The sequence below is a fragment of the Sus scrofa genome, chromosome 13 (assembly GCF_054392235.1).
Source record: "Sus scrofa isolate SSC_HxYL_T2T_F1_AM1 chromosome 13, Sscrofa_HxYL_maternal_Yorkshire_Landrace_v2.0, whole genome shotgun sequence".
In the NCBI taxonomy this organism is placed as follows: Eukaryota; Metazoa; Chordata; class Mammalia; order Artiodactyla; family Suidae; genus Sus; species Sus scrofa.
Window position 1 is genome coordinate 111,750,901 of NC_139395.1, and position 16,943 is coordinate 111,767,843.

General features: G+C 41.9%; 1 protein-coding gene across 11 annotated transcripts in view; it reads right to left on the reverse strand.

Moving 5' to 3' along the window:
* Positions 1-16,943, reverse strand: part of VEPH1 (ventricular zone expressed PH domain containing 1) — a 364,411-nt gene that overhangs the window by 1,147 nt on the left and 346,321 nt on the right. The gene's annotated exons all lie outside the window — the stretch shown is intronic.

The following is a 16,943-nucleotide window of genomic DNA, read 5'->3' on the forward strand; positions in this document are numbered from 1 at the left end:
AGTTAAAAGAGAGTAGATCTTTGTTTACTCCTTCTGTGTCTAGACCTTGGAGACATTGTCCAGGAATGAGAAGCCCCATCATCTTTCTATCACATAGTTCAATTTTAAGGTTTAATTATGAGAAATGAATTAAAACTTGGATCCATAGAGCAAAAGGAATTTGAGTACACTGCAATATTTGTTAGTGATGTCTCTAAAGCAAAACATATTCAAAAACTCATTTTAAAAAAAGAATTCAATCCACCTTACTTTGTAAAGATTTACATCAGTATTTCTGAACCCTAGCTGCACATAAGTATCTTCAGAGGAGTTTAGGGCTGCACCCGAGGTATATGTAAGTTCCCAGGCTAGAGACGGAATTGGATCTACACCATAGCCACAGCAATGCCAGGTCTGAGCCGCATGTGCAGCCTATCCCACAGCTCACAGCAACACCAGATCCCTGACCCACTAATTGAAGCCAGGGATCAAACCCGCATCCTCATGGATACTAGTCGGATTCCCTTCTTTTGAGCCATGATGGGAACCCCCAGAGAAGTTTTTAAAACATACTGATTATGCTTGAGCCTGAATTGTAGGGGTTGATGTAATGGATCTGGGGTTGACCCAGCCAGTGGTTATTGGAATGTTCAGCCAGGATTGAGAAACAGAGCTCCAAGAGAGTGTAATTCTGGTGCTAGCTGAAATACTTGACCTCGTTGCACGTTACCTTCACCTGTCTGACTAAGCTGCTTCCAGGGAAGTTTCCCTCTCCAATATTCAGGAGGGATTATAACAGGAGTTCCCATAGTGGCATAGTGGAAACAAATCTGACTAGGAACCATGAGGTTGCAGGTTTGATCCCTGCCCTCGCTCAGTGGGTTAAGGATCTGGCATTGTCGTGAGCTGTGGTGTAGTTCGCACATGCAGCTTGGATCTGGGGTTGCTGTGGCTGTGGTGTAGGCTGGTGGCTACAGCTCCCAATTCAACCCCTAGCCTGGGAACCTCCATATGTGGCCCCAAAAAGACTAAAATAAAATAAAATGCTGTAACAGACTTTGAAAGCTCTTCTTATTTATTTTTGGCTGCACCATGGCATATGGAAGTTTCTGGGCTGGGGATTGAATCTGAACCACAGCTGCCACCTATGACACAGCTGCAATGTCAGATCCTTAACCTGCTGAGCCACAGTGGGAACTTCAATACAATTCATTTTTAAGACTTTTTTTTTGGCTGCACCCACAGTATGCAGAAGTTCCCGGGCCAGGGATCAAGCCCAGGCCACAGTAGTGACCTGAGCCGCAACAGTGACAATGTTGGATCCTTAACCCGCTGAGCCACCAGGCAACTCCAAGACTCTTTCTTTTCTTTTCTTTTTTCTTTTTTTAGGGCAGAACCTGTGGTATATGGAGGTTCCCAGGCTAGGGGTTGAATCAGAGCTACAACTGCTGGCCACAGCCACAGCCACAGCAAGATCAGATACGAGCCATGTCTGTGACCTACACCATAGATGACAGCAATGCTGGATCCTTAACCCACTAAGCAAGGCCAGGGTTTGAACCTGCAATCTCATGGGTCCTAGTTGGATTTGTTTCCGCTGCGCCACAACAGGAACTCCCAAGACTATTTCTTAATGGAACATTTTTCTAATATTTAGAGTCTCCCACCATGCCTCACCAAAAAACTGTCTTGGTGATGTCTTGATATATTTTATAATATATTTTTTTAATCTCTAGGTCCTTGATTAATTGAAGAAAGTTAACAAGAATTGAAGTGAGAAGTTCTGGGAGAAGGAGGAGTACTTGCTCTACTCTTGATATCTTTTCCCTATAGACCACTGTTTCCCACCTCCTGTGTTTGGCAATCATTTCCAGAAGCACAGAACCACTGAGACTATTCTACAACTTTCTGTCTGTACCCCAGATTATATCCAATAGATATGATTATATTCACTGTTCTTCTTTTCAGCCTCAACAAAAGTGGTAGAGGAGATGGGCCAACATTTTATACGCTTAGCATTAACGCATCAAACTATGACGGTGTTTTAAATTTTGACTTCTTGGGCATTCCCATTGGCTCATTAAGAACCCAAGATAGTATCCAGAGGATGCAGGTTTGGTCCCTGGCCCTGCTCAGTGTATTAAGGATCTGGCACTACTGCAAGCTGTGGTGTAGGTATAGACCATGGATCCAGTGTGGCTGTGGCTGTGGTATAGACCAGCAGCTGTCCAATTCAACCCCTAGCCCCAGAACTTCCATATGCCACAGGTGTGGCCCTAAAGAGAAAAAAAATTAATTTTAACTTGTTTAAAAAAAAAATTCATGACAGGTATTCCCACTGTGGCTCAATGGGATTGATGGCATCTCTGCAGCACCAGCATGAGGGTTTGATCCCTGGTCTGGCATAGTGAGTGGGTTAAAGGATCCAGTGTTGCCACAGCTGTGGTATAGAAAGGACTGGGATGTAAAAAAAATTTTTTTTACTCTTCTTTTAATAGTCAAGTTCCAAGAAAATCATGGTTATTTCTGAGTTATATTGAAAAAAAATTTGTTTTTCCATGTACCTACTTCCAAAGTATCAACATTAAAATGTGGAAAGATGGAGTTCCCATTGTGGCTCAGTGGGTTAAGGATCTGGTCTTGCTGCAAGCTGGGGCATACATTGCAGATGCTGCTCAGATCTGGTGTTGCTGTGGCATAGGCCTCAGCTGCAGCTCTGATTCGATTCCTGGCCTGGTAACTTCCATATGCCACAGGTGTGTTCATAAAAAGAAAAACAAACAAAAAAAGTCAAAAGACTAACAACTATTGAGTTATAAGGGACCTAGAATTGGAAAGGGTAAAGCATATGTTTTAATTGTATAAAAGCTTTAGTAGCAATGAGTTAGGCAAGTGAGACTGTTCTATTAGGAAAGTAAATGATTGAGTTGTCACTCAAAGAAAAAAAGGAATGATAAATCTGTAATACATATTGTATATTCTTTTTCAACAGAAGTGCTGCTAGTAGACCCTGAGTGCACTCATTTCTAAAAGGAAATTAATGATAACTGAAGTTGCATTTTTACTTATTAAGACCTGCAGACTTCGGATGATGGATGATTGAAGAGACAAATGCAATTATCTGTGGCCTCCCTGGGGCCACTATTCCTGATTTTTAAATTAGTTTTCATTTCATTAGTCTATGCAGACTCTCAAGGAGGCATACTTCTCATTATTATTTAAACTTTCAAGTTCTTTAATCCTAAAATTACAATTGGTAAAAATTTCATTGATTTCTTCAGCAACTAGTTAACCATAAGTAGACTGAGTTTCATTGCACAACACTAATTTAGACTAAGGGCAAATGAAATGTTAAGTCTCCACCTAGAAGGAAGTACCCTCTTAAAAAAGGATGGATTTCCCACCATGGCTTAGCAGTAATGAAGCTGACTAGTATCCATGAGGACACAGTTTCGATCCCTGGCCCTGCTCAGCGGGTTAAGGATTCAGCACGGCCTCAAGCTGTAGCGTAGTTTGAAGACTTGGCTCAGATCTCATGTGGCTGTGGCTGTGGCATAGGCTGGCAGCTGCAGCTCTTATTTGACCCTTAGTCTGGGAATTTCCATATGCCACACATGTTTACCTAAAAAGCAAAACAAAAAACAAAGCAAAAAGGAAAGGGTTCACACAAAGACAAATGTTAAGGTGACCAGTAAGTGCAAAGAACAGTCAGAGAAGGGATAAGTCATTGTGGTTAATGGTCATCAGGGAGAACTTATAAGCTTAAGAAGTTGCTAGTAAAGTTTCTGTTTAGAGCAGAAATATGACAACACTACCTCGACCTACATCACAGCTCACGGCAACGCCGGATCCTTAACCCACTGAGCAAGGCCAGGGATTGAACCTGCAACCTCATGGCTCCTAGTCGGATTAGTTGACCACTGAGCCATGACAGGAACTCCTAGAATGGCTATTTCTAATGACGACAGCAATCTGAGCAGAATGTATTGTCACATAACTTCCACAGGACTAAATGAAAAATAATCATGTAACTATATGAATAGTTATGTGAAGCGGCCCAAGAAATGGCAAGGAGACAAAAAAAAAAAAAAAAAAAAAAAAGAATAAGGACAACTTGTTGTCATGCCCTCCAGAGACCATATCAAGGGAGTATAGTCTTGCCAAACACCTGGATTTGGGCCCAGTGAAACTGATTTAGGACTTCTGGGTTATAGAACTGTAAAATAATATAAATTTGCATTGCTTTAAGCCAACACATTTATTGTAATTTTAAACAGCAGTTATAGGAAACCAACACAGTGAGATTTTCCGTGTCCTAATTTTTTTGGGGGGTTGTTTTTTTTTTTTTTTTTTTGCCATTTCTTGGGCTACTCCCATGGCATATGGAGGTTCCCAGGCTAGGGGTCGAATCGGAGCTGTAGCTGCCTGGCCTATGCCAGAGCCACAGCAACATGGGATCTGAGCCACGTCTGCGACCTATACCACAGCTCACGGCAACACGGGATCCTCAACCCACTGAGCAAGGCCAGGGATCGAACCCACAATCTCATGGTTCCTAGTCAGATCCATCAACCACTGAGCCACAATTGGAACTCCTTAAAGCATTTCTTAAAGAATATTAGGACATAGAGGAGTTCCCGTTGTAGCTCAGTGGTTAATCGGATCCACAACCATGAGGTTGTGGGTTCGATTCCTGGCCTTGCCCAGTGGGTTGGGGATCCAGAGTTGCCGTGGCTGTGGTGTGGGCCAGCAGCTACAGCTCTGATTGGACCCCTAGCTTGGGAACCTCCATATGCCATGGGTGTGGCCCTAGAAAAGACAAAAAAAAAAAAAAAAAAAAAAAAAAGAAATGCTTTAAGATACATACAGATTACCTGGGTGGAGCCTGAGTGCCTCCTTTCTTAAAACAAACAAACAAACAAAAACTCCCAAGTGATGCTGATACTGCTGATCTGAGACCTATACGGAGTGGCAGGGCTTTAAAACATATTAGATGATTTTATCTCTTTTAAAAATCTTGCAGGGAGGAACTGGAACCCAATAATTGAGAGTACTGGAAGGCTCTGGAGTTTACTGGGGGGCAAAATTCTGTCACTCAATAGCCATGCAACTTTAGGCAAATTAATTTGCATAAATTATTCAGGCAGTTATTTAAGTTCAGCATTCTCACCAACAAAGTGATACAAATAACACTTAGCATAGAACATTGTCGTCAGGTGAAATGATTATATATTAAAAAAAAATTATTTACCTGACGTTGGCCAATGGTTGAGGCCTGTTGTTCTGGCCTCAGGGACTTTTCATCTGCCAGCTGTGAATAGATAGTTTGGGCCAGGGATCAAATCTGGTCCCCAGCTTTGACCTACACCACAGCTTTGGCATAGCAATGCTGCTGGATCCTTAACCCACGGTGCCATAGCAGGAATAACCATTCTTTCATTTTTAAATCCTTATTATTTATTAACAACTAAATAACAGCACTATTCCAGGCACTGGGGATATGGTGATTAATAAGACAGATTCTGCCTTCAAGGAATTTGTAGATGATACACAGACATACAAATGTGATACTTTTTTTGTTGTTGTTGTCTTTTTTTTTTTATGGCCGCACCTGCAGCATATGAAAGTTCCCAGGCTAGGGGTTGAATAGGAGCTGCAGCTGTCAGCCTATGCCACAGCCATAGCATTGCCAGATCCCAGATGTGTCTGCAACCTACACCAAACACAGCTCACAGAAATGCTGGATCCTTAGCCCACTAAGAGAGGCCAGGGATTGAACCTGAATCCTCATGGATACTAGTCAGTTTCATTACTGCTGAGCCATGATGGGAACTCCAAATGTGATACTTTTGACTAATACTTTTTAAAAAAAAATTGGATCTCTGAGATAAATTATTAGGAGTTCACATTGTGGCTCAGTGCTAAAGAATGAAACTAGTATCCATGAGGATTGTGGGTTCGATCCCTGGCCTCGCTCCATGGATTAAGGATCCGGCATTGCCATGAGCTGTGGTGTAGGTCACAGACGCAGCTTGGATCTGGCCTTGCTATGGTTGTGGTGTAGGCTGGCAGCTGCAGCTCCAATTGATCCCTACCCTAGGAACTTCCATATGCTGCTGGTGTGTACCTAAAAAGCCAAAAAAAAAAAAAAAATGTATTAAGTGAACAAAAGGAAGTTCCAGCCCAATATGTATAATGTGATTCCTTTTATATGTAGTTAACTACATGTATATATAAATATATATATATATATAATGAATTACTAGTAAGATGAAATTAAAATGCAAGCCTAGGAATTCCTGCTATAGCACAGTGGGTTAAGAATCCTACTACAGAGATTCAGGTGGCATGGGTGTGGTTCTGCCCAGTGCAGTGGCCTGGGGGATCTGGCATTGCCATAGCTGTGGCTCAGATTCAACCCCTGGCTTGGTAACTTCCATATGACTTGGGTACAGTCATAAAAAAAAAAAAAAAAAAGGAAGCCTGAATTGTTTATTATTAGATTCAACAGACATAAGTTATTCTGCCCAACTGCCATAGCAATGTCTAGATACTCACACTCAATTTCTGACTTGTTGAAGACCCATAACAAACAGTTTGTAGTTCGGTGCCCAAGTTCATGTGTCACTCTTTGAGTGTATTACTCTTTATATTTTTAATAGTGAATATGTATTACTTGCATAACTGCAATTGTTTTGAAAAAAATTCAATTTAGTCTGGTAATAACAGAAATAGGTATGAGGTACAGAAATGGTTTTGAGGATGGGGTAATTTTATGGACAAAGGTGGCAAAAAGGACAGGATATATCATCTGGGTTTTAAAGGCTACATAGGCATGTTAGAAGGATAAGTGTGGAAGAGCATTTTATTCTATTTATTGTCTTTATAGGGCAGCACCCGCGGCACATGGAGGTTCCCAGGCTTGTGGTTGAGTCAGAGCTATAGCTGCTGGCCTACACCACAGCCACAGCAACATGGGATCCGAGCCCTCATGTGTGACCTACAATGCTGGATCCGCTGTCCCAGTCCAGCTCACAGCAACACTGGATCCTTTAACCCACTGAGTGAGGCCAGGGATCAAACCTGTATCCTTATGGATACTGGTCAGATTTGTTTCCACTGAGCCACGAGAGGAACTCCAAGGAACAGCATTTTGGGTAGAGAAAAACAGGAGCCAGGACAGAGCAGTATGAGACTGCTTAGTGTGTTCAGAAATAGAGTGGACATTTGTTATTTTAGCCTGCCCAGCAACCAGTTTCCCTTCTTTTGTTTTCCCTTGGGGACCCACAACTTCTCCATTCTCTGTGTAGGTGGTTTGGGTGGAACTGACCTCTTCCCCAGCATCTCCCATCCACCCCCGCCCTTCCCCCATCATTTCCTCCCAGAGCTTGGTCCAGGACAGCAGCCAAGATCAGGACTTTGGCTGTAACCCTGGTCAGGGGAGGGGAGAGAAGTGTTTGTTCTCATTGGGACTGCTGAGAGAGAGATGTGAGCCCAGAGCTACCAAACAGAACCAACTTGAGAATGGAGCCACAGAGAAGAGAGCAGAGACCAGAAATAGAAACCCAAACCAAGACTTCATACGTACACACCTTCTTGTAGCCATATCCTGTATTCTACCCCAGGGATTTTCAGTTATGTGCATATTCCCTTTTTTATTCATTTAATCTTAAGCCTACCTTAATTGAAGGAAGAATATTCTAGTGTGCTAGAGTATAGTGTGTGTATATACTTGGAACTGTGAGGCTGCAGGGGCTTGAATGTGAAGGGCTCAGGTACAGGCCCTCATTTCTGGAGGCTCTCAGGAACTCTGGAGGGTGCAATGCAGTGATTACCTCAAGAAATCAAGAGTTATAAATCAGAAATTTATAGCCAATATTAAGAATATTTATTTCTTCAAGCTTTTCTAGTAGCTTCATTTTTGTTTTTCTTTGTTTCCCTGTAACTGGGCCCAAGCAGTTAAAATTAGAAAGGACCCAACAAGTCCCTGAAAATGACATTTAAAAAAAAATGATTCCATTTTCCTTTTAAGGATTGAGAGTTATTATTTTATTTTGAGCAATGAAATAGCTGACCTCATTTAGTAGTGTTTTCTATTTCCAATAAATATTCAACACAAACAGTCTTTCACTGAAGAAACTTTTAGGAATAATAAGAATCAGCTTTTCTTAAGTTCCCTACATATTTAGTTTTCTCAGTGGGAACAGAAGGAAGCTTCTGGGAATCTAAGGAACGTATTAGTTATTTTGAACATTATAAAATAAAAATGAACCTCACATCAAATTCCCTGCATGTAGTTGTCACGTCTTTTTTATTTAGAACAATTCCCTAGGGTTTTCATCTTTTATGATATTTTTCATGATTTCAGGTCACATGTTTTGTAGAATGACCTTAATTTCAGTTGTCAGTGATTAGATTATAATTAGATTCAGGTTAAATATTTTCCCAGAAATAGTTCATTGATAATGTTGACTCATTCTCTAAGCTTCACAGCAAGGGACACATTATCCCCAATTATTGTCCAATTTTTGGTTAATTTTGATATGGTTAAGGGGGTACCCACCAGATTTATCCACTGTAAAGGTACCTTTGACACCTCTGTGATAAGTAATCTATGGAATAATTTTGGCAATAAATAGCAGTCTTTTTTGGAGTTCCTGCCGTGGCTCAGTGGTTAATGAATCTGACTAGGAACCATGAGGTTGAGGGTTTAATCCCTGGCCTTGCTCAGGGGGTTAAGGATCCAGTGTTGCTGTGAGCTGTGGTGTTGGTCACAGATGTGGTTCTGATCTGCCATTGCTGTGGCTGTGGAGTAGGCGGGTGGCTACAGCTCCGATTAGACCCCCTGGCCTGGGAACCTCCATATGCTGAAGGTGTGGTCCTAAAAAGACAAAAGAGAGCTCCACCTGGCATATGGAGCTCTCAGCCAGGAATCAGATCCAAGCCACAGCTGCAAACTAAGCCGAAGCTTTGGCAACACAGGATCCTTAACCTACCATGCCAGGCCGGGGATCCAACCCATGTCCCAGCTGCTGATCCCGTGCACCACAGTGGGAGCTCCAATAAACAGCACTCTTAGTAACAGGTCTTACATTGTTTCAAAGAAGAAAAACAGCTCAATAGACAGTGGTGGGATTAGAACCCCAGTTTTTCTGATGTCCAATCCAGTGTTCTTTCCATGACAGCAACCAAAGGCTCTATTGTGTAATGCTGTTTCTTCCTGGACCAATGTAACATATAAATGTAACAATAAAAACAATTCACCTTACTATGTAACTGAAAGAACAATCTTCCTCTGGGCCCACCACCAGGGGTTTTAGAGGAACTGCTATTTGGATTGATTTCAATTATGTACATTATGGAGTTCCCGTCGTGGCGCAGTGGTTACCAAATCCGACTAGGAACCATGAGGTTGCGGGTTCCGTCCCTGCCCTTGCTCAGTGGGTTAACGATCCGGCGTTGCCGTGAGCTGTGGTGTAGGTTGCAGACGCGGCTCGGATCCTGCGTTGCTGTGGCTCTGGCATAGGCTGGCAGCTACAGCTCCGATTCGACCCCTAGCCTGGGAACCTCCATATGCCGCGGGAGCGGCCCAAGAAATAGCAACAACGACAAAAAGACAAAAAAAAAAAAAAAAAAAAAAAAAAATTATGTACATTGTGACATTAAAATCACTGGAGCTGGAGTATAGTTTTGTCTCAGGTAAATATTTCCTCATAGTGACAGTGACACATGCATACACACATTATAGAACCGGATATTGCTCATCTGCCACACCTTGAAACCAGGAGAGGACAGATCTTTCTAGTCACAAATCAGGAAACAATTCAGAGGTATCCAAATCCTACAACGTGAGAGCAACTACTTACAGTTGACACACAATTGCTTTACAATGTATTTTCATACATATCACTGGAATCTCAAAAGCAATTCAGTGGAAAGCATGGATCAGTGGGAGATATCCACTAGGTTACTGTTTTGTCGTTTTGTTTAGTATATACCTAATTTTCAGAATAGAAACATAAAGGAAATAGTTTTATACATACATTTAATCACTAGTTTATATTTACTCATTCAGTCCCAGCAGGACTATCAGGGCTGCCAACTTAAAAGCTGGATCTAGAGGTGGGCTGTTTTAGGCACTGTTCTGGCGAATTGTGTGCTTTCTTCTAAATCCCGGCACAGTAGTGACTATGTGGGATCCTTAGCAACCAGTCCACCAGGGAACTCCCAGGATCCGTTTTTAAACGTGAAGGCCACATATCACTTGCCCTTTGCTCGCGGTTCTCAATAAGGAACCTCATATTCTGCTTGACTCGGGGAAGTTAATTTAATTAGACAGGTAATTATTACCGCATTTACAATTTTTACCGAAAGACTCCAGCAGCTACACCAGCTAAAGGGCCGTATTAGATCTAGAGGCACGTTCCCTGGAGGGCTCTACCGTGACAAAGTGAACCCAGATGGTGGTCAGCTTGAAAGTTCTTCTCCCCTTTCAACTCGGCGTTATTCATTTGTCCACACCCGTGAGTCAAGTGCCCTGACTGTACCCGCGACTCCACCTCAGGCCCCACTGACCCTGCCAAGCCTGACCGTGCTTGGACTCGAAACAACTGCGTTCAGCTCTGCCACTGAACACGTGCAAGGTCCAGCAGGGCTGCGGTAGACTCCGGGGGCGCAATGATTTCGCAATGGTCGAGAAGGAGGAGCGCGACCACTTCGTCATTTCTAGGAAGGCCTGAGTTTGCCAGGCGGCGAGGGCGTACGGGAAGAAACGCTCTCGAGCCGGAAAGACTGCAAACCTAAAGCCACACCCCCGCGCACGCGCAGTGCTCACTGCCCTCTCTTGGCCGCGGTCGAGCGGCTCCCTCCGCCAGCTGCCGGATCTACCTCTTTGGCCTTCTCCGTCCGCCGGCCCTCTGCTCCTGCGCAGTCGCGTCATCGCCTCCCCTCCCTCCGCCTTCTGACCCCTCCCCCCACCAGTGGCGCCGGCTCCTTGTGACGTCAGCACCAGAATTCTCCATTAATCTTAATCTGATGCTGGGTGGGGACCCGGTTGGAAAGGGAGGTTTCCTGCTCCTCCCCTGGCTTGAACCAATTTTACAAAGGAATGCTCTTTTGTAATTTCCTAAAACTTCAAATTAAGACTTCAAACTAAGCCTTCAAACTGTTCCTGTTTCCTAATAAGGGTGAAAATGACCCCCTCACCTTAATTGATCTCCTTCCGAGAGCTGAGAGTTATATTAAAAGGGAACTGAAAAATGTGTTGCTATTTGGGTTTATTTGAAGGTTTTGTTGTGTTCCCTTAGTGTGTAAAGTGGGATAGTGACATTCATAAAATGACAACCTTCTTCTGGAGGCAGGGATAAGCAGTACCTAGTCTGATTTGATGAGATTAATGTAATTTTAATTTAGTTTTCCTTTGAATGATCCAGGGGTGCCATCTTGAAAGGCTGGGTGTGAAAAAGCACTTGAAGAGCTTAAATTGTTTAAGCTTCATCATTTTGTAAACTACTTAAAGCCAACACAAAAAGTTGTATCCGAAATAAAAAGGATTTCATAAGGGGCAAAGATTTTGTCTGCCTTTTCCAGGCTGTGAGGTAGACCCAAAGATATCTGTGATTCCCCCAAAATGGGTGGAATCCAGGCCACTGCTTTCTTCATGCCAATACTCTGGCCATATTGACTAAAGTTGTCTGTCTTTTTTGGTTGCATCTGCAGGATGTGAAAGTTCCTGAGCCAGGGATCTAACTCGTGGCACAGCAGTAACCAGGGCCACAGCAGGGACAACTGCAGCATCCTTAATCCTCTCAGCCACCAGGGAACTCCAAGGTTGTTTTTAGAACCTTCTGGACCTGAGCTTTTATTGTCTCTTTTCTTTCTTCCTTCCTTTCTTTTTCTTTTTTCTTTCTTTCTTTCTTTTTTTTTTTTCTGTCTTTCTTTAGGGCTGCACCCACAGCATATGGAGGTTCCCAGGCTAGAGGTTGAATTGGAGCTGTGGCCGCAGGCCTACGCCAGAGCCACAGCAACTAGGGATCTGAGCTGCATCTTCGACCTACACCACAGCTCATGGCAATGCCAGATCTTTAACCCACTGAGCGAGGCCAGGGATGGAACCCACATCCTCATGGATGCTAGTCAAGTTCTCTCACTGCTGAGCCATGACAGGAACTCCTTACTGCCTCTTTTCTGGCCTTCCTCCTTCCCTTGTCTTTTCCCACTTTCCATGATTTTGGTTTTCTTCCTGAGTTCTCTTAGTCTCTCCCCATTCCCCCTTTGCTTTCTCTATTTCTTAAACTTCCTCTGTTATTTAGGTCCTTAAGCCAGCCTTTCCTTCCTCCTTTAAATGCCTCTCCTTTAAATGACCATAAAAGGAAGTAGAAGAATTTTTATAAAGTTTATGCTCTTATTTTAAGGGCTTTTTTGGGGGAGAGAGGTAAATTTGTGTATAGTTAGATATAAAATTTCTTCTTCTAAAGTCTTCTACTTCTTTCCATATATGTTCAGTGAAAGTAGGAGTGTGTATGACCATGAGAGAGAGAGAGGGAGAGAATACTGAAGTAAAGAGCAGGAGAGACAGGAGAGAGGAAGAAGTGTGTGGTGAGCTTTTTAGAATCAGAAACAGGTGGGAAAACAGTCTATATAAACAGATGCTCTAAATGATACAAAACTCAACTTGATATCATCATAACTGTAAGTTCTATAAAACTCAAAAAACACATCACTTCCAGTCAATATCTGCACATGCCTCCTGTGATGTATTGTCTCAGATGATGTGTGTCTTTTATGGAATAAACCTGCTTTTTTTGCGGCCCCAGAAGACACAATCACAGGCGTTCTCTCTGTGTGAATATAAAATAATATACCAGTGATTCCAGACTACATGCCACCCTGTAAGCTTCTCAATGTGGTGGCCCCTGTGCCCAGTTCTGCCAGTGGATATTGTTATCCTTGTTCTACACTTGGGGAAGCCAAAGCAGAGAGTCCCTTGCCTAATATTATAAGAAGCAGAGCCTTTGCTAGTGTTTCCAATTCTGTAGTCTCTGGGTGAACATGTCTAGTAATAAGGAACTAGTATCTAATTTAAAATGAGTAATAGAATTCACTAAAATATATAATTGCCAAATGAAATATGCTCTCTTATTACCAAGTTCTCTCTTTGGTGTCTGTCTTACTCTGCATGATTAACAATAACTTGCAGAAATTAGTTGGAAACATATTTTGCATTTGGCTAAAACATTTGAAGATACTCCTGAAGTTTAGTTTATGCTTTAGTTTCCCTTGTGAAAAAAAAATGCACTGCTTTGTATTCCATAATTTAAAAATAATTGGAACCTTGAGGGCATTATGCCAAGTGGAATAAGTCAAACACAGAAAGACAAATACTGTATGATCTTGCTTACATGTGAAATCTTAAAAAGTCAAACTCAGAATTAGACAGTAGAATTGTGGTTACCAGGGGCTGGAGGGTGGAGGAAATGAAGAGATTTTAGTCATGGGGTACAAACTACAGTTATAAGAGGTATACATTCTGGGGATGTAAGGCACAGCCTGGTGACTACGGTTAACAACATTGTATACTTCAAAGTTATTTACAGCATAGATATTTCCCCCCAGCTTTGAGAAATAATGGACAAGCTTGTATGTGTTTAATGTGTATAATGTGCTGATTTGATATATCTGCATATTGTGAAACTGTTACCACCATAGTTAGCTAACACCTCCATCCTGTTACATAATTGCCTTTTCTTTTTTTTTTTTCCTTTTAGGGCCCACCCACAGCATATAGAAGTTTCCAGGCTAGGAGTTGAATAGGAGCTGCAGCTGCTGGCCTACACCACAGCCACAGCACCACAGGATCCGAGCCTTGTCTGGGACCTGTACAACGGCTTGCGGCAACCCTGGATCCTTAGCACACTGAGTGAGGCCAGGGATTGAACCTGCATCCTCATGGATACTAGCTGGATTCTAAACCCACTGAACCATAATGGGAACTCCCACCATTTCTTTTTTGTGACGAGAACATTTAAGATCTCTTCTCTTGGGAGTTCCTCTTGTGGCTCAGTGGGCTATTAACCCAACTGGTATCCATGAGGATGTGGGTTCGATCCCTGACCTCAATCAGTGGGTTAAGGATCTGGCATTGCCATGAGCTGTGGCATAGGTCACAGACACGACTTGTATCCCATGTTGCTGTGGCTGTGGTATAGGCCAGTAGCTGCAGCTCCGATTCAACCCTTAGCTTGGGAATATGCCACAGGTGCAGCCCTAAAAAAAAGTAAAAGAACTCTCTGAGCAACAATCAAATATACAATGCAGTATTATTAGTTATAATCACCATGCTGTATATTACATCCCCAGAACTTGTTAATCTTATAACTGGAAGTTGGTACCTTTTGACCAGTACTTTCCTATTCTGCGCCCCCCTTCCCCCTCCCCCCTCTGGCCCCTGGTGACTCTACTGGCTTTTTTAGATTCCACATATAAGTGAGAGCATACAGTACTTGTCTTCCTCTGCCTGACTTAATTCACTTAGCATAATGCCCTAAAGTTTCATCCAATTTTTCTCAAACAGCAGAATTTTCTTCTTTCTCAAGTCTGAATAGAGTTCCATTACATATATACCACGTTTTCTTTATCCATTCATCCATTGATGGATGCTTAGATTGTTTCCAGATCTTGGTTATTGTGAATAGTGAAACAATGAACAGAAGTGTGAGATAACTCCATGAGATCCTGATTTCAGTTCGAGTATATATCCAGAAGTGGGACTGCTGAATCATATGGTAGTCCTATTTTTAATTTTTTGAGGAACCCCCATACTGTTTTCCACAGTGGCTGCACCAATTTGTATCCCCACCAACAGTGAGAAAGGATTTCCTTTTCTTTGCATCCTTGACAATTTGTTATCTCTTGTCTTTTTGAGGATAGCCATTGTAGTGGGAGTGAGGTGATGACTTGGCGGCTTTGATTTGCATGTCTCTGATAATTAGTGGTGTGGAACACTTTTTCATGTGCTTTTTGACCATCTATATGTCATCTTCAGAAAACTCTATTCAGTTCCTCTTCCAACTTTTTAATCAGGTTTTTTTTTTTTCCTAAGTTGTATGAGTTCATATATTTTCGAAATGAACTCCTTATTAGATATGATTTGCAAGTATTTTCTTCCAGGTCTGTAGGTTGGTTTTTCATTTTGTTGGTTGCTTCTTTTGCTGAGCAAACCTTTTAAATTGGATGTAGTCCCACTTTTGGATTTTTCCTTTTGTTGCTTGGGCTTTTGGTGTCATATCCAGGAAATTGCTGCCAAGACTAAAGTCAAGGAGGTTTTCAGCTATGCTTTCTTCTAAGAGTTTTATGGTTTCAGGTCTTATGTTTAAGTTTTTTTTTTTTTTCCATTTTGAGTTAATTTTTGTGAGCGGTATAAGTGCCAAATTGCATTCTTTAGCATGTGGTTATCCAGTTTTCCCAATAAGAGAGTAGACCTTAAAAGTTCTCAACATAACAACAACAACAAAATGGTAACTACATAAGGTGAACTATGTGTTAACTACTATTATTGTGGTAAACATTTAGAAATATATATGTATATCAAATCAGCATATTGTGCAATGTTATATGCCAATTATATCTCAATAAAGCTGGGAGAAAAGGAAAAAGACATTCATTTCAATGACATCTGGCTGCTGAATAGTGAAAACAGAAAAAATGATAAATTTTTCTCATAATGTCCGTGTAATGCTATATGTATATTTTGAAGTCTACAATTCACAGAAGCACTGTTTTACTTTTTTTTTTTTTCAACAATTTTACATTCCAGGGTGGTAATTCTTTAACATGCATATCTTACACCTTACCACAAAGTTGATAACCTGGATCTCAGGATGGTGAAAACACAAAATTTTCTTATTCCAATGAACATTTTATATATTTATAGGATTTTATTATCTTTATTATACACTGTGTTTTATGCACAAAAAAAGCAGAAGCATTGTTGATGGTTAATTTTATATTTTGTAGCCTTAAAATACAAAAATAATGATTGTATTCTTTTTTTTTTTTTTTTTAAGGGCCACATTTGCAGCATATGGAAAATCCCAGGCTAGGGGTCGAAAGGGTGCTGCAGCTGCCAGCCTACACCACAGCCACAGCCACAGCAAAGTGGGATCCAAGCCACGGCTGTGACCTACACCAACAGCCCTTGGAAGCGCCAAATCCTTAACCCACTGATCGAGGCCAGGAATCGAACCCAAGTCCTCATGGATACTAATTGGGTTCGTTACTGCTGAGCCACAATGGGAACTCCTTCACATAGCCTTCTTTTCTGTGTGTCTCTGTGTCTTTCCTCTTTTTATAAGGACACCCATCATTGGCTTTAGGGCTCACCCTAATCCAGTATGATCTCATCTCATCTTAACCTAATTTTATCTGCAAAGACTCTATTTCCAAATCAGGTCACATTCTGAGATTCTGATGGACATGTATTTTTGGGAAACACTATTCAACACTGTAGACAGGATCATTGTTACAATTTTTCCTTTTGCCTTAGGATCCAACATGGCTCAGCATGGCTTCCCCCATTTTAGTAGGTGGCACAGACTGGACATTGCCAGGTGAGCTGCTATTACATCGGCTTTGGGACCCAAGACTTAGAAGGCCACTCTGTGTGTTCTTCCTGGGAACTTTCACCCACTCACCTGCCTCAGCTTCCGCATATCTGTATAATGACACCAAAATCTCTCTCTCCAGTCTTACTACTCTCCTGAGTTCTAGATTTCTTCTTCTGATGGCTTCTGGACATCCCAACTTATTACCCTGCAAGCATCTCAAGTTTAACTTGTCTCTTACTGAAACCTTTAATTTTTTTGTCCTCTTTCCCTCTCTCCTTTTTGGCATGATCATCCTCCTTGCCCCGCCAAAAACAATCAGACACCTTGCCAAAAACAATCAGACACCTTTGAGGGTCTTTC